Here is a 19,468-nt window from a genome sequence, read left to right as displayed (position 1 = left end):
TATGATGAGAGCCAAACGAAAAAACCCCTAATTTCCTTCAAATCTTATCTGTAATTATCTAGAAACCCACTTGCTTTTGATCAAGATCGATGGTCGCCACCATAACCACCTTCAATTTCCTTCAAAATACCAACTCAAAACCTCCAAATTTTGGGGGAGCAACCTCCAATTACAGACTCGGTGTTGGCGCACTCAACAAGCAGAAAATTGTTTTACACTTGAGTCACTGCAGATATGAGGTGAGTTTTTGGAATTCAACCTCCTCAAAACCACCGCCACCATCATGACAAAAACCTAGATAACATATCTCCGATTTTAGTTCGATCTGCCACCATGGATGTCTGAATAGGGACGCCATGGCCTAGGTTTAATTTGCCACCTCTGTTTTCTTTTTGTATGTGCTTGATGTTGATTGGACGTGGAAAGGGAGAAAGAGAGAGAAGGAATACTTGGATGACGATTTCGTGATGAGCAGAAGCAAAGAGGTTGGAGAAAGCGGGCGTGATTTGTGACCCAACTAATTATACGAAGGTTTTGGAGAGTATAAAAATTAGTGGGTGTGAGGGGTGCTAAATGGTGGGATCGGTTTAGCGTATTCGGTGCTTAATTAGTACAAATGAGCACCAAACAACTACTACCGTATTATTAAGGTAAACTGCCATTTGACCCCTTGAACTATTAATGCGAAAATTAACTTAACACACAAATTTAACCCTCTTTTGACAATTGTAGTATAAGTATAAGTAGGGATCGTTTTAGGCCGAGGATTAGGAAGGATTGCTAATTGACTCTAAACTGACTCAAAAACATAAAAACAAAGTTAAAAGGGTTTGAATAGACTCAAGGGACTCAAAACAGGTTTAAAAGACTTAAAACAACTTAAAAACACTCAAAACTGCCTAAAAACACTTGTTGGGCAATTTCTGACTCTAAACTTTGAACGAAAATTGCGTTTTGGCTTCACCTAAAACAATCAAAAACACAAACAAAACAGATTTGAAACACTTTGAAACAAGAAACTAAAAAGGGGGGTTTTGATTTGGATGAAGTTGAAACAAACAAACAAGTATAAAAAACTAGACAGATTGTAAAACGAATTTGAGAAATAAGATGATGGATGAGATAGCTAAAGGCTTTTTCTCCACACATGACATGTATGCAAACAACTCGATTTCCAGTTACTACTTCATTGAATTATGAACGACAATGCCCCAAATTAACTGTGACATCACTAGTTAACCCTCAGATTTTCCTTGTTTTATTTGATTGGATGACATCATTCGACAACCCAAAACATTCTTCAAAAGTTCCCTACATGACATCATAATAGAGATACAATCAAAGATCATTATGTTTAATGAAAATCATAAGCATTGACAAAACACTTGCAACTATGACATCATGTCACTCATGCTATTTTAGCATCGGATTTATGCATGCCAATTAAGTGTCGACCCTTAATCAACAAATACAAATAAGTTATCAATCAAATAGTTAAGCCAATTGCATTCACGATTCAAGAGTTCATAACTGGAATTTATCAAATCATATTACACACATAATCATGGCTTTGAAATCACCCCTAGCTAAGAGGGGTTTAGCCACTCATGTTCACAACAAAACGAAAGAAAATGAATTTAAACATTGGAAACAAAAGAAAGAAAACACCTAAACGCTCCAACGATCCAAGTTGAACAGCAAGCACGTCCAAGCACTTTCCTTCCCTTCCTTTGCTACGGCACAAGGTGTTGGTGAGTGTTTGAAGGTTTGTTTGTATGGAGGAATGGATGTGAAGATCAATGGATGTGTTTGGATGAAACTTGTATTGAAATGGGGATGAATGATCAAGCAAAAACTGAACTCTATGGCTGCCACACACACTTCCTTTTATAGAGGAAGTGCACGGCAAGGGTGAAAATGAAGTAATGATGCAAAGCATGGGGGGTAAAATGGAGTGGTGTTGCAGTAATGAGTGCATGGAGTGGTGGTGAAATGATTCAAAGGTGAAAGTGAAGTGATGATGTAAAGCATGGGGGGTAAAATGGAGTGGTGTTGTAGCTCTAAATGCAAGTAGGGAACATGAATGATTGTGCACATGGTATAGAAATGAAAGGAAGGTGGAATGGTGAAGAAATGAGTCAAAGGTACATCAAGAGTCATGATGCACGGCATGGGATTCCAAAGGTGGTGGATGGTGCATCAATGAGTGCATGTAGTGGAGGTAAAAGTTGTATGAAATTTGATGGGGACAAGGAATGTGCAGCAATTGAATGCAATGATTCAATGTCTTGGTGCATGAAATCAGAAATAATGAAAGAAATAAGGGTGGTGCACGGCATGGAGGGATAATGAGTGTAATGGTGCATGAAATGAGTGCAAGAAATCTGGTGCATGAAGGGGACAAGGGTGATTATGCATGGCATGGGTGGAAAGGTGAGTAAGTGGTGCATTGATAGGAGCATATTTATGCAACTTAGTTAGCTTGTTTCTTGCCATTTACTTAGTTTAATTCTAGTTATTTTAGTACTTGAAGCTATTTTCATGTGTTTGTAGGTTCAATTAACAAAGTTGGCAAGAAAGTGCTATTTAGAGCATTTTGGAGCATTTTTGGGCCAAGATTGGATAGTGCAAGCATGGAGACATGAGGATGGACGTTTTTGAAGCTTAGAAGGCTAGAAATCAGCATGTGTGTGTGCATGTGTGTTGACCTACAACTACAAACATCATAGCTGCCATGTGATGACAGAAAATGTGTTGATTGCTAGTTAAAATGATGAAGATGAACACGACACATGGAAGAAACATGGACAACACACACACATGCAAAGAGGAACACGACATGGGCAGAAAAGGTGTTGATTGGTAGCTGAAATGATGAAGGGCTGATAGGAGCATATTTATGCTACTTAGTTAGCTTGTTTTCTTGCATTTAATTAGCTAAAACTATGTTAATTATAGTGTTTAAAGTTATTTTCGTGCAATTTCAGGTTTTAGTGTCAAAGTATGCAAAAAGAAGCAATTTGGAGCATTCTAGAGCATTTTTGGGCCAAGATTGGATAGTGCAAGCATGGAGGCATGAAGATGGACGAATTTGAAAGGCTTGAATTCAGTTAGAGAGCTGCAAGGAGGGCTAAAAATCTGATTTCTAGAAGGCTACATTAATCCCACATGTTTTTAGACTTTGTTCTTCTAGAAGCCAGCCATTTAAGACCCACATGTTTCACACATGGTGCCTAATTTCTACCTAATTTCTGGTACAAAACCTCTTGTTTTCAACTAAGTTCTAAACCCTTCCTAGCCCTATAAATAAGGCAGCTGCAAGCATCACAAAGGCATTCAGAAATTTCACAAACCCTTCACATCACTCATTCATCATCAAAATTCGTCCATTCTATTCCAGCCGCATCCATTGATCCCAAAACACCATTCTTCAACCTAGAGACACAATCAGCCATTCCACCACTTCCCAATCATCAAACACTCATCCACACCCATCCTACATCCCTTGCCGTGTCTCTAAACATCCCACAAACCGTTCTACATCATCAAAACGTCCCAGAATTCATCCCCATCCAATCTGCCGCAAGCAAGAGGAAGGAGACAGATGCGCAAAATTGTTTGGCTCTTCATTCTGAGTTGTTGAACGATTTTAGGTGTATTCTCTCTTATATTTCAATGTCTAATTCATGTAATCTTTGTTTTGCTCTGAGTATGATTGGCTAAATTCGTTTTTGGCTAAGGGTGTATTCGAAACCATGGATATATATGTGAAATAAGTTGATTACTCCAGTTATCGTTGCATAAGTCATGAATACAATCTGTTTAACTATGTGATTTAGAACTTATTCTTGTATGTTGATTGAGAGTGCACACTTAATTTGCATGCTTGAATCTGGTGCTAGGATATGAATTTGTTTCACCTAATCGTTATGAGTTTATATCCACAAGTAGTGAAGGTCACTAGTCATGATCGTGTTGAGTAGATTCCTGGCGAAAGTATCATGCTTTTCATAGTTACAATTGCCTTGTCGATGCTTATGATTTCTAATGAATGTAATGATTCTAACTTGTATCTTTATCATGCTGTTCATATAGAGAACTTGTTAGGAATAATTTGGTTGCAATGCATATTCATTCAATTCAATGATCTTAGGGAAATCTGAAGGTTAATTTAAGCGGACCTAATTAACTTGGAGTGTCGAGGTTCATAATTTGTCGAATTGATAACTGGAAGTTGATTTAAGTTGCATATATTTCATGTGTGGAGAAGAATCCCTTAGCCATTCCATTATCCATTGGTTTACATCAATTTGCTTTACAATCTGTTTTCTTTACAATCTGTCCATTTAATTGAATTTCGTCCAAACACAAATCCCCCCATATTTTGTTAAGTCTTAGGCTTAGAATCTGTCTTATCTTGTGTTTGAAGCATTTTGAGTCATAAGAAAGTCCAATTTCGCCCAAATCTGCCTAGTTTAGTTTCTGTTTGTTTTTAGTCTAAATTCGTCCAAACCAAAACCCCTCTTTTACTTTCTTGTCTTAGAGTGTTTTAAATCTGTTTAGTTTGTATTTTTAAGTGTTTTGAGTCAAGCCCAAACCTAATTTTCGTCCAAAGTTGAGTTTAGTGTCAAAACTGCCCAGTTTGTGTTTTTAGGCAGTTTTGAGAGTTTTTAGCTTGTTTTGAGTCTTGTGAATCTGTTTTGAGTCCCTTGAGTCTTTTCAAACGTTTTTAAGTTTATTTTTGTGTTTCTAAGTCAGTTTAGAGGTTTTAGCACCCCTAGTTAATCCCCGGTTAGAACGATCCCTACTTACTTCATTACTACAATTGTCACAAATAGGGTTTAATTTGTGTGTCAAGTAAAATTCTCACACCAAATTTTGGCGCCGTTGCCGGGGATTAGCAACTTTGCTAATCCCTTGGATTGTTATTTTCGTTTTTCTTATTAGATCAGATTCTTATGTTATTTTGTTTCTTGTTTTAGGTACTTGTTTATGACTCGGAGTTCTAATCCGGTTCAAGAACATATTTTAGACTTTGACGACGATTTTGAGCGTGAGTTGAGACGAAAGAGGAAGAACCCGGAACCTTGTGAATCAAGTGCAAGTTCCGAGTCCGTTTCTGAAGTTGAAGAGGAAGTGGAAGACATGGCAGCGGACAACCGAACGATCAAGGAGCTTTCCGCTTCGGGATTGGATAATGCCGCACCTCTATGTATCCAGTACCCTAGGGCGGCTCAGGACAAAACTGCCGAGTTCGAATTAAAGTCAAGCTTGTTACATCACATTCCGAAGTACCATGGGCTGTCCATGGAAGATCCAAACAAGCACTTGAAGGAGTTTGAAGTCGTTTGCTCAAGCATGACTCCTGTAAACGTGGATGGGAGTATATTGAAGATGAAGGCTTTCCCCTTTTCTCTTATGGAAAAGGCGAAGGATTGGTTATATGAATTAGCTCCCGGAACGGTCACATCTTGGGAGAGCATGAAACGGGCTTTCTTAGAGAAGTTTTTTCCAACCTCTCGAGTCATTCTCCTACGGAAAAGGATAAGTGGAATTCAACAAGAAGAAGGTGAGTCTTTTCCTACATATTATGAACGTTTTAAATCTCTTGTTGCTTCTTGTCCACAGCATCAAATGAAAGAGGAGCTTCTTCTGCAATACTTCTACGAGGGACTTCTACCAATCGAACGACAAATGCTAGATGCCTCGGCGGGAGGAGCATTGGTAGACAAGACCCCCACGGCAGCAAAGACTTTGATTGCCAATCGAGCGTTGAACGCTCAACAATACGAAGGTGTTGGACAAAGAGGCACCACACGGCAACACCAAGTGAATGAGGTAAGTGCCATAACCGAACTTCAAAATCAAATGGCTAACCTTACTACTTTGCTTTCTCAGGTTGTGGAAGGGCCAAAAGTTCAAAATGTAAGTGCGTGTGGCGTATGTTCCATGCAAGGACACCCTACGGACAAGTGCCCACAACTGATTGAGAACGGAGGGTGGGAGACCTTAAATGCCGTGGGTTTTGGGCAGCAATACCAACAAAGGAATGATCCCTTTTCTAACACCTACAATCCCGGTTGGCGTGATCATCCAAATTTCAAATGGCGAGAATCCCAACAAGGCCAACAACAAAGCACATTTAGGCAACAACCCCCGGGTTTCTATCAAAAGCCATTTGCACCAACTCAACCCCAAGCACAAACCACCCAAAAATCAGGTTCGTCTATTGATAATGATCAAATTTTTAATTTACTAACTTCTATGGCGCAGGGAATGCAAAATAGGGACAAAAAGGTGGACGAGTTGGAGAAACAAGTAGGACAAATTGCCGAGTTCATGGGGCAGTTTCGAGAGCAAGGCAGGTTGCCTAGCTCAACCATTGCAAATCCGAAAGGCGGCTTTGAATCCGCCAAGGCAATCATGTTAAGAAGTGGGAGACAAGTAGGAACATCCCCACCACCAGCCAAATCAGCCCCAAACAAGGTGGAGGAAGTGATAATTGAAGAGGAGGAACAAGGGTTGGCCACGGCAAGGAAAGATGTTCATTTGCCGCAAGTCCCCATGGCTCCTAAGCCATCCAATCTGACAAATAAAGGTACAATTGTGTCCAATTCCATTCCTACTAATGATTTTCCTTTGAATGTTCCCTTTCCTAGTAGGTTCAAGCAAACAAAGAAAGAAGAAGCTGAAAAGGACATTCTAGAGACGTTCCGGAAAGTGCAAGTCAATATACCTCTCCTTGACGCAATCAAGCAAGTACCTAGGTACGCCAAGTTTTTGAAGGAACTATGTACAACAAGAAAGAGAATTTCAAACAAAGAGGTTGTCCAGGTAAGTGAGAATGTTTCCGCTGTTTTGCAAAGAAAATTACCTCCTAAATGCAAAGATCCGGGAAGTTTTACAATTCCATGTGTTATAGGCAATACTAAATTTGAACATGCTATGTTAGATCTAGGAGCTTCAATTAATGTCATGCCATACTCAATATATGCATCCATGAACTTAGGAGAGCTTAAAAACGATGGTGTTATAATTCAATTAGCCGATCGTTCTAATGCATATCCGAAAGGAGTTTTGGAGGATGTGTTGGTGCAGGTGGATAACTTGATATTTCCAGCGGATTTCTACGTTTTAGAGATGGAGGACTCACCAAATGTCACCCCATTGCCGATTCTACTTGGGAGGCCTTTCATGAAAACAGCACGCACCAAGATCGATGTGTTCAAAGGGACGTTGACAATGGAATTTGATGGGGAGATTATTAACTTTAACATTTCTGAAGCTATGAAATTTCCTAAGGATGATCATTCTTGTTTCTCTATTGATATATTGGATGAATTGGCGCAGGATTATCTTGATATGTTGGAGGACGATCCACTCGAAACGACAATTGCACAAGGATTTGGCACAGAACCCAACATGGCCGTACCAAAGGATGAACATGCCGAGATTGTGGCTGCCTTGGAATCATTGCCAAAACATCATGGTAAGCTTTCTAACCCAATTCCAATTCCTGTTTCCACTAATACGTTGTTACCTTCTGTGATTCAGGCCCCCGTTCTTGAACTTAAACCGTTGCCGGACCATTTAAAGTATGCATTCTTGGGAGAGGAAGAGACGTTGCCCATCATTGTCTCTTCATCACTCACGGCATTAGAGGAAGAAAAGTTGATTCGGGTGTTGAAAGAGCACAAAACAGCCATCGGATGGACATTGGCCGATATTAAGGGAATTAGCCCTACAACATGCATGCATCGCATATTTCTAGAGGAGGGGGCTAAACCAACTCGAGAGGCTCAACGCCGGCTCAACCCTCCGATGATGGAAGTCGTGAAAAAGGAGATTATAAAGCTTCTCGACTGTGGAGTGATCTATCCAATCTCGGATAGCCGTTGGGTCTCACCGGTTCAAGTTGTCCCAAAGAAGTCCGGAGTCACTGTGGTGAAGAATGCCGAGGATGAGCTTGTGCCAACCCGTATTCAAACAGGTTGGAGAGTCTGCATTGACTATAGGAAGCTCAACAACACCACAAGGAAGGACCACTTTCCACTACCATTCATCGATCAAATGCTAGAAAGGTTAGCCGGTCATTCTTTTTATTGTTTTCTTGACGGTTATTCGGGATATAATCAAATTGTCATAGCTCCGGAAGACCAAGAAAAGACCACCTTCACGTGCCCATTTGGTACTTTTGCTTACCGCCGCATGCCATTCGGTTTATGCAATGCACCGGCCACATTCCAAAGATGCATGGTAAGTATCTTTTCCGATTTTATTGAGAAGATTATTGAGGTATTCATGGATGATTTTAGTGTCTTTGGCGATTCGTTTGATGGCTGCTTGGAAAATCTCACATTAATCTTAAAACGATGCATGGAAACTAACCTTGTTTTAAATTGGGAAAAGTGTCACTTTATGGTAAAACAAGGCATAGTTTTAGGGCATATTGTTTCTGCAAGGGGAATTGAGGTTGATAAATCGAAAATAGATCTTGTACGCTACTTACCCTCTCCGACTTCGGTTAGAGAGATTCGTTCGTTTTTGGGACATGCAGGATTTTATAGGCGATTCATCAAGGACTTTTCAAAGATTTCCACACCCCTATGCCGACTTCTCCAAAAGGATGTGACCTTCAACTTCAACGAGGAATGTGAAAAGGCGTTCAAACACCTCAAAGAGATGCTAACTTCGGCCCCCATCATTCGGCCACCAGATTGGAGCATGCCCTTCGAGCTTATGTGCGATGCATCCGATTATGCTCTAGGCGCTGTTTTGGGACAAAGGAAGGACAAACAGCCACACGTCATATATTATGCCTCTCGGACCTTGAACGATGCTCAATTGAACTACTCCACAACGGAAAAAGAACTCCTTGCCGTTGTTTTTGCTTTAGATAAGTTTCGTTCTTATTTACTTGGTACTAAAGTAATAATTTACACTGATCATGCAGCATTGAAGTACTTACTCACGAAGAAGGAGGCTAAACCAAGACTTATTCGATGGATGCTTCTTCTCCAAGAGTTCGATATCGAAATCCGAGACAAGAAAGGAAGTGAGAACGTTGTGGCTGATCACTTGAGCCGTTTGGTGCATGAAGAAGATGTCATACCTATTCCAGAGACATTCCCGGATGAGCAATTGATGTCCCTAAAGGTTAGTGCACCTTGGTATGCCGATATTGTTAATTTTTTGGTGTCAAAACGTATTCCAAGTGAGTTCACTAGGCACCAACGTGATAAACTTAGGCATGATGCACGGTTTTTTGTGTGGGATGATCCGTACTTATGGAAATTTTGCCCCGATCAGATTATACGTCGTTGTGTGCATGATTCTGAATGTCATTCAATTTTGAGTTTTTGTCACACATATGCATGTGGAGGGCACTTTGGCACACAACGCACAGCCCTCAAGGTGTTACAATGTGGATTCTATTGGCCTAGTATTTTTAAAGATGCCAAAACTTTTTGCTTAACGTGTGATAAATGCCAACGAATGGGTGGTATTAGTGCAAGGGACCAAATGCCGCAGGTTTCTATCCTAAATGTTGAAATTTTTGATGTTTGGGGTATTGATTTTATGGGTCCCTTCCCTTCATCGTACGGTCTCATGTATATTTTGCTTGCGGTTGATTATGTGTCGAAATGGGTGGAAGCCAAGGCCACCCGGACTAATGATTCTAAAGTGGTTGCAGATTTTATTAGAACTAACATTTTTGCAAGGTTTGGAATGCCACGAGTGATCATTAGTGATGGAGGGTCACATTTTTGCAATCGGACCATTGAAGCGTTATTGAGGAAATACAGTGTCACCCATAAGGTTTCTACACCTTACCATCCTCAAACGAATGGCCAAGCCGAGGTTTCCAACCGAGAGATCAAGCAAATACTTGAGAAGACAGTTGGGCCAACAAGGAAGGATTGGAGCTTACGGTTAGATGATGCACTTTGGGCGTATCGTACGGCGTACAAAACCCCTATTGGAATGTCCCCTTTCCGACTTGTCTATGGCAAGGCGTGCCATCTTCCCGTTGAATTGGAGCACAAAGCACTTTGGGCCATCAAAAAGTTTAACATGAACCTCGATGAAGCGGGAAGTCAAAGGAGATTGCAATTGAATGAGCTTGATGAGATACGGCACGAGGCATACGATAATGCAAGCATTTACAAGCAAAAGACCAAAGCCTTCCATGACAACATGATCCGTGGGAAATCATTCTCAATTGGGCAGAAAGTGCTATTGTTCAATTCCCGTTTACGTTTGTTTCCCGGTAAGTTACGTTCTAAGTGGATTGGACCGTTTGTTATTACTAATGTTTTTGTTCATGGTTCAGTCCAAATCCAAAGCTTGAAAACGGGACAAGAATTCAAGGTGAACGGGCATCGTTTGAAGCCCTATTATGACACCTTTGTGGAGCATGTTGTGGATGACATACCCTTGGATGCCGTGGGCCCTAGTAAGGAGTGAATGAGGTCTTCGTCCGGCTTTACGACGTTAAAGAAAGCGCTACTTGGGAGGCAACCCATGCAATTCAACAAAGGAAGACCAAGGAATTACTCCAATTCCAGATTTGCGTTCCTAAACTCTTTTCTTTGTTGTTTATTTCGTTTCTGCCATGATTAGTGTGTTAACTTGCTGTTTGTGTGTTTCTTTGTGTTTTGTGTGATTTTATGCTTGAAACATTGAGGACAATGTTTGATTTAAGTGTGGGGGGGTAACTAAGTGTTTTAGATACAAATTCGTGGGATTTTATCACCCTTTACTTATAGACTTGTTCCTTGCTGTTTTTAAGTGTTTTTAAGCTGTTTTGGTATGTTTTAGGGTGTTTTGAAGTAAAAATCCGAAAATCACATAAAAAATTTGAAAAATTTGTTTTAAAAACCCAAAAAGAGTTGTTTTTGTGTGTTTGTTTGTGTCTTAGGGTACTTTCCAACACAATGATGAGGATTTGGTTTTTAATTGCATGACTGTTAAAGAGAGTGATTAACATGGATGAAAGTTTGATTTACTCTTTGTTTATGCTTGGTTGTAGTTATAACTTATGAATTCACATGCAATCATAAAGGAAAAATCAGTTTTTGTAACATGCTTGAAGGAAGGAACTCGAATTAACGCTACAACCTTGTGAGACTTGAGCCTAAACGTTTATTTGGAGAGTTAAAATCTGTGCATTCTTTGTTTTCTAAGTCGTTGCATGATCTCATTATTCCTTGCTTGGTTGCTACTTAGAAGGCGTTTCATCATTTAGTTCCAAATGCTAGAACTCATGCCCATTTCATTCAAAGCATGTCATTGAATTGCATAACACATATTCAAGATAAAGTTGTGTAGTGACCACCACCATAGCCAAAAAGCCGTAAATCCCCTCTGTTATTATGTTTTGTAGGTTTTTAAACCCGTTGAGCCTTGTTTAGCCTATTCTTTGTTAACCCATGTTTTCCTCACCTAGCCTAGGTTAGGACTATCCATACCCTTGTTCTTAAAGCATAGTAAAGCATGATTCAAATTGAATTCCTTTTGATTTATGTTGGCAGAAAACAAGTGTGGGGGGAAGTATTTCTTTTGTGATTTTGTGTGCCATAGGCACGTGTGGAAAGAAAAGAAAAAAAAAATGAAAAAAAAGTTGAAAAGATGTGAAAAAGAGTTCCAAAGTATTGTTTGTTGAAGTAAGGGTCCAAAACAATGAATTCGGCCCTAAGGAGTTGTCTAAATCTTTCCCCTGTGTTTTAAAGTTAATTTATGCAATCTAAGTGAATTCTAAGTCTCAATTTCACTACTTTGCTTACTAATGCTTGAAGAACGTTTGTTTTCCCTATCCTTTATTTGTTAACCAATACCCCAAGCCCCGTTACAACCCTTAACTTCTATCTTGAGTGTTGTGTATTTCATTATGTGGAGTTTGAAATTGGTATGAGCATATGGTGTCACTGGTTCTCGCATCTAAGTAGTAGCATTCTATTCATGAGATCATATATATACACATGTTAATAAATTCCAGAAATTGCTCTCTTTGCTAATACATATGTGAGTACTAATCTACATGTTTACATCAATCTTCTCACATATACTTAGTGTAGGGTGTGTAGTCAGAAAATCGGAGTGAAAATAAGAGTGTATCTTGTAAGGAATTGAGCGAATTCTCTAAGGCATGTTACTACATTCAAAACATCGTTGTAATTGGTTAATTGTGAACTAGTAAGTGGTGACTATGATTAAGTATGTGCTCATGTGTAAAGATGACTAAAATTTATGGGGATAACAATTTTTAACATGTCATGTGCATTGAAAATCCCTAAGACAATTGTTGGAAGGTTTAGGTTGTGTTTTAGTTGTTTTGTTTTGTTTTATTTCTTTGTTTTGCTCGAGGACTAGCAAAAGCTAAGTGTGGGGGAATTTGATAGGAGCATATTTATGCTACTTAGTTAGCTTGTTTTCTTGCATTTAATTAGCTAAAACTATGTTAATTATAGTGTTTAAAGTTATTTTCGTGCAATTTCAGGTTTTAGTGTCAAAGTATGCAAAAAGAAGCAATTTGGAGCATTCTAGAGCATTTTTGGGCCAAGATTGGATAGTGCAAGCATGGAGGCATGAAGATGGACGAATTTGAAAGGCTTGAATTCAGTTAGAGAGCTGCAAGGAGGGCTAAAAATCTGATTTCTAGAAGGCTACATTAATCCCACATGTTTTTAGACTTTGTTCTTCTAGAAGCCAGCCATTTAAGACCCACATGTTTCACACATGGTGCCTAATTTCTACCTAATTTCTGGTACAAAACCTCTTGTTTTCAACTAAGTTCTAAACCCTTCCTAGCCCTATAAATAAGGCAGCTGCAAGCATCACAAAGGCATTCAGAAATTTCACAAACCCTTCACATCACTCATTCATCATCAAAATTCGTCCATTCTATTCCAGCCGCATCCATTGATCCCAAAACACCATTCTTCAACCTAGAGACACAATCAGCCATTCCACCACTTCCCAATCATCAAACACTCATCCACACCCATCCTACATCCCTTGCCGTGTCTCTAAACATCCCACAAACCGTTCTACATCATCAAAACGTCCCAGAATTCATCCCCATCCAATCTGCCGCAAGCAAGAGGAAGGAGACAGATGCGCAAAATTGTTTGGCTCTTCATTCTGAGTTGTTGAACGATTTTAGGTGTATTCTCTCTTATATTTCAATGTCTAATTCATGTAATCTTTGTTTTGCTCTGAGTATGATTGGCTAAATTCGTTTTTGGCTAAGGGTGTATTCGAAACCATGGATATATATGTGAAATAAGTTGATTACTCCAGTTATCGTTGCATAAGTCATGAATACAATCTGTTTAACTATGTGATTTAGAACTTATTCTTGTATGTTGATTGAGAGTGCACACTTAATTTGCATGCTTGAATCTGGTGCTAGGATATGAATTTGTTTCACCTAATCGTTATGAGTTTATATCCACAAGTAGTGAAGGTCACTAGTCATGATCGTGTTGAGTAGATTCCTGGCGAAAGTATCATGCTTTTCATAGTTACAATTGCCTTGTCGATGCTTATGATTTCTAATGAATGTAATGATTCTAACTTGTATCTTTATCATGCTGTTCATATAGAGAACTTGTTAGGAATAATTTGGTTGCAATGCATATTCATTCAATTCAATGATCTTAGGGAAATCTGAAGGTTAATTTAAGCGGACCTAATTAACTTGGAGTGTCGAGGTTCATAATTTGTCGAATTGATAACTGGAAGTTGATTTAAGTTGCATATATTTCATGTGTGGAGAAGAATCCCTTAGCCATTCCATTATCCATTGGTTTACATCAATTTGCTTTACAATCTGTTTTCTTTACAATCTGTCCATTTAATTGAATTTCGTCCAAACACAAATCCCCCCATATTTTGTTAAGTCTTAGGCTTAGAATCTGTCTTATCTTGTGTTTGAAGCATTTTGAGTCATAAGAAAGTCCAATTTCGCCCAAATCTGCCTAGTTTAGTTTCTGTTTGTTTTTAGTCTAAATTCGTCCAAACCAAAACCCCTCTTTTACTTTCTTGTCTTAGAGTGTTTTAAATCTGTTTAGTTTGTATTTTTAAGTGTTTTGAGTCAAGCCCAAACCTAATTTTCGTCCAAAGTTGAGTTTAGTGTCAAAACTGCCCAGTTTGTGTTTTTAGGCAGTTTTGAGAGTTTTTAGCTTGTTTTGAGTCTTGTGAATCTGTTTTGAGTCCCTTGAGTCTTTTCAAACGTTTTTAAGTTTATTTTTGTGTTTCTAAGTCAGTTTAGAGGTTTTAGCACCCCTAGTTAATCCCCGGTTAGAACGATCCCTACTTACTTCATTACTACAATTGTCACAAATAGGGTTTAATTTGTGTGTCAAGTAAAATTCTCACACCAAGGGCATGTGTGTGTAAGTGTAACAGCTGGTACATGTGGAAATAAAGAGAGAAAACAGCAAGAAAGGCACGACATAGGCAGCAGAAAATAAAGAATCAATGAGTGGAAATCATGAGTACATGGACAGCACACACATGGGAAATAAAGGCACGGCATGGGCAGAAAATGGGTTGATTTGTGGCTGAAATGATGAAGAGCATGTGTGTGTGTGAGTGTAACAGCTTGTACATGTGGAAATTATGATTAGATGACAGCAAACACACATGCAAAGAGGAAAGAAAGGCACGGACAGCTTGGAGGGCATAAAATGGGTGGATTGGTGGCTGAAATGATGGAGAACATGTGTGTGCAAATGTAAAGGGAAAGATGGACAGCCACATTCAGCCATTATTCCTTCCCCTTGCCGTGACCTACACCTATTCATCCACCCACTACACCCATTACATCCACTCATTACAACTCCATACACTCCTCTCCTTAGCCTATAAATACATTCACCCTTCACCATAACTAGGGAGATCTATCCGTGAGCACCTTACATTCATCCATATATTCCCACATCCCACAAACACATACAATTCCATTCCCTTGCCGTGGCATCCATCCAACCTAAATATATACATAACCTTTCCATATATCCATACATATCCTTAGATACTTGTGCTGCAACAAGGTGGTGAAAACGAAGGTCCTTGGCGTTTCAAGCTTGAAACTTTGGAGCGTTTTAGGTGTACTTCGTTCTTGCTTTCAATATCTACTTTGTTATTTTCTGATTTTGTTGCAATTATGAGTAACTAAACCCCCCTTAGCTAAGGGGGAATTCGAAACCATGTTCATGCTTGCAATATGATTTGATTACTTTCAGTTGTGATTCATAAGTTGTGAATTCAATTTACTTATCCATTTGAATTAAAACTGATTTATGTGTGTTGGTTGAGAGTGCACGCTTAATTTCATTCATAAATCTGATGCTAGGATATAAGGGAGTTTCACCTAATCATTATGAACCTGTATTCACAAGTAGTGAAGGTAGCTCGTCACAACCGTGTTAAGTAAATTCTTGGCATAAGTTTCATGCAATTCATAGTTACAAGTGTTTCGTCAATGCTTATGATTTTCATAGAACTTAACGATTCTTGCTTATATCTCTATTATGCAATTCATGTAGGGAACTTGTGGGGAATGCTTTGGGTTGTTGTATGCAATCATCTAATTCAATGAAATTAGGAAAATCTGAGGGTTAATTAGTGCATTTCACAGTTAATCTGGGGCGTTGAGAATTCGTAGTTTATTGAAAAGCAACTGGAAATCGTTTTTCTTGCAAGTGTGTCATGTGTGAAGAAGAACCTCCTAGCTAGCCTTCCATCCATTCAATTTACTCAAACTCGTGCAGATTTCATTCGTTCTTTAATTTAATTGTTTTGTTTTCAAATTCGTCAAAACCAAAACCCCCTTTACCTTGTTAAGTCATATTAGTTAGAAACTGATTTAGTTCATGTTTTTAAGTGTTTCGAACCAAGTTAAAACCAAAATTCGTCCAAAAGTGTGTTTAGAGTCCAAATCTGCCCAGTTTGTGTTTTTAGGTAGATTTGAGTGTTTTTAGCTTGTTTTGAATTCTTTGAGTCTAGTTTAGTGTTTTTAACTTTGTTTATATGTTTTTAAGTCAATTTAGAGTTTATTAGCAAGCCCTCCTAATCCCCGATCCAGAACGATCCCTACTTACATTCTTTACTACAATTGATACAAAAGGGTTTAATTTGTGTGTTAAGTTAATTCGCATCAAATTTTTGGCGCCGTTGCCGGGGATTAGCAACTTTGCTAAGCCCTTGTTATTTCCTTTTGTTTATTTTCGTGTGTTTTTATGTTAGTTACTGACCTTGTTTGTTTTCTTGTTTTAGGTACTAGTTTATGACTCGGAGTTCTCATCCGGTTCGTGAGCATATCTTGGACTTTGATGACGGTTTTGAGAGGACTTTGAGAAGGAATAAGAATCAGCAAGATCATAACCCACTTATTCCTGAACCTGAGTTTGAAGAACATCCACTTGAAGAAGAAGAGAAGCCCATGGCACAAGTTGTAGAGGAAAATCCCAACATGGCAGCGGACAATCGAACAATCAAGGAGCTTTCCGCTTCGGTATTGGACAATGCCGCTCCCCTATGCATCCAATACCCCATGGCTGCCCTAGGGAAGACGGACGAGTTCGAATTGAAATCAAGTTTGTTGCATCACATTCCTAAGTTCCACGGGATGTCCATGGAAGATCCTAATAAACACTTGAAGGAGTTTGAGTTTGTTTGCTCGAGCATGACCCCTGTGAATGTTGATGGGAGCATTCTGAAAATGAAGGCTTTTCCCTTTTCTCTCTTAGAAAAGGCTAAAGATTGGTTGTATGAGCTAGCCCCCGGAACTGTCACATCATGGGAAAGTATGAAACAGGCATTTTTGGAGAAGTTTTTCCCAACTTCTCGAGTCATTCTACTACGCAAAAGGATTATTGGCATTCAGCAAAACCAAGGTGAATCCTTTCCCATTTACTATGAGCGTTTTAAAACCCTTGTTGCTTCATGTCCACAGCACCAGATGAAGGAAGAGCTTCTTCTTCAATATTTCTACGAAGGGCTTCTACCAATTGAACGCCAAATGCTAGATGCCTCAGCGGGAGAAGCTTTGGTGGACAAAACACCCATGGCTGCCAAGACCTTAATTGATAACCAAGCATTGAATGCTCAACAATATGAAATTGTTGGTCAAAGGGACACCCCACGGCAGCAAGTGAATGAGGTAAGTTCCACATCCGACATTCAATCGCAATTAGCTAATCTTACTTCCATTGTGTCTTAGATGGCCAAAGGAATGAGGATGAAAGAACCAAGTGTATGTGGTGTGTGTTCTATCCAAGGACATGCCTCTTAAAAGTGTCCTCAATTGATTGAAAATAGGGGGATGGGTGATAGGAGCATATTTATGCGCCTTAGTTAGCTAGTTCTTATGCATTTTCTTTATGTTTTCTAAGTTAAAATAGACTTTTAAGTTACTTTCATGTGTTTTCAGGTTTTAAGGGCATATTACATGAAAAGATGCAATTTGGAGCCTTTTGGAGCAAAATGGAGCTTGGAATGGATGTCACATATTTGGAGCCAAGGGTTTGGATGAAAATGAAGATTTGAAGATGATGATTCCTACTTGAGCAAGGATTCCTAGTTGAAGTAGGAAAGAGCCAAATTGAAGATGAAATCTTAGTCCAAGAAGGAGTCCTAATCAATCAAGGATTCCTAATTGAAGATGGATTCCTAGACGAATGAAGTTTCCTACTCAAATAAGGTTTCCTACTTGAAGTAGGAAAGTTAAATCCAAATGGCATCAAGTTTCAGCAACAAAGAAGTTTTCCAAGTCCAAGAAGGAAAAGGAATCCAAGATGATGAAGGATTGACAAAGACAAACTTTCCTAATCCTAATGTACAAAGATTTCAGCTCCAAAGAGGAGTCCTAAACACTTTAGGACACCTTATCCCTTCACAATCAGCCTTCTCCCTCAGTGCCGCACCTATTCCCTTCTAGAAATCTGATTTCCTTGCCTTGCAAGGCTTTCTAGAAGCCTTATCCACCCTATCCCTTACCTGCCGCACCTAGGAGGCCTTTTCCCATTCAAAATCTGATTGTTTTAAGCCTTTTCCTGATGGGTTTTAATTATACAAGTCCATATTTGATTCCCCTAGGGTTTTAAGTGCCTATATATACTCATATTAACCCTTTGGCTAAATTCACCACCTCCCATATACATCATTCACGCCAGAAATCTGTCCCACATCTCTGCCTCAGCTTCCCACCACCATTCACCATAATTCCTACCTAAAAACAACCCTAGCCGCACCACCCATCAACCCTAAACCCTTCCATACCATTCCCCATCCATTCTACACCATAAATCCACCCAAAAACCTGTCCACAAGCTTCATGCCGCAGCAAGGAGGAAGGGAGATCCATTGATGCACCTGCTGTCCAAGTTGGAGCATTTTAGGTGTTTTCTTTCCTTTGATTTTAATGTCTAATTTTATGTATCTTTGCTTTGCAAGTATGAGGAACTAAACCCCCCTTGGCTAGGGGGGGATTCAAAACCATGTTTATGCTTGCTATATGATTTGATTACTTCTAATTGCGTTTCATAAGTTGTGAATTCAATTTACTTATCTATGTGAATTAAAACTGATTTGTGTATGTTGGTTAAGAGGGCCCGCTTAGTTTGCATGCATGAATTTGATGCTAGGATATAAGGGAATTTTAATGAATTGTTATGAACTTATATTCACAAGTAGTAAAGGTTGTTGATCACAATCGCGTTAAGTAAATTATTGGCATAAGTATCATGCGCTTTCATAGTTACGAGTGCCTCGTCAATGCTTATGATTTTCATAGAACTTAATGATCCTTGCTTGAATCTCTATTATGCGCTTTCATGTAGGGAACTTGTGGGGAATGCTTTGGGTTGTCGTATGCAATTCATCTAATTCAATAACTTAAGGAAAATCTGAGGGTTAATTTAAGCGGACCTAATTAACTTAGGGCGTTGAGAATTCATGGTTTATTGAGAAGCAATTGGAAATCGTTTTGTATGCAAGTGTGACATGTGTGGAGAAGAACCCCTTAGCTAGCTTCCCATCCATCCATTTAAACCAAATTCGTTTTAAAATCTGTTCAAGTTACAAAGTTTCTGTTTTGTTTTTAAATTCGTCTAAAATCAATCCCCCTTTATTTTGAAGTGTCATATTAGTTAGAAATCAATTTAAGTTGTGTTTTTAAGAGTCTTGAGTCAAGTTATACCTTAATTTCGTCCAAATTAGTTTAGGTGCTCAAAACTGCCCAGATTGTGATTTTAAGACAGTTTTGAGTGTTTCTGGGCTGTTTTGAGTCTTTTGGTTTGTTTTGGTGTTTTAAAGTTTAGTTTTGCATTCTTTGAGTCTAGTTTAGTGTTTTAAACTTTGTTTTTACGTTTTGAGTCAGTTTCAAGTGATTTAGCAATCCCTACTTACATACTTTGCTACAATTGACAAAAAGAGGGTTTAATTTGAGTGCTAGTTAATA

The sequence above is a fragment of the Malus sylvestris genome, chromosome 11 (genome assembly GCF_916048215.2).
Source record: "Malus sylvestris chromosome 11, drMalSylv7.2, whole genome shotgun sequence".
NCBI classification, from domain to species: domain Eukaryota; kingdom Viridiplantae; phylum Streptophyta; class Magnoliopsida; order Rosales; family Rosaceae; genus Malus; species Malus sylvestris.
Note: the sequence above shows the minus strand (reverse complement) of the source record.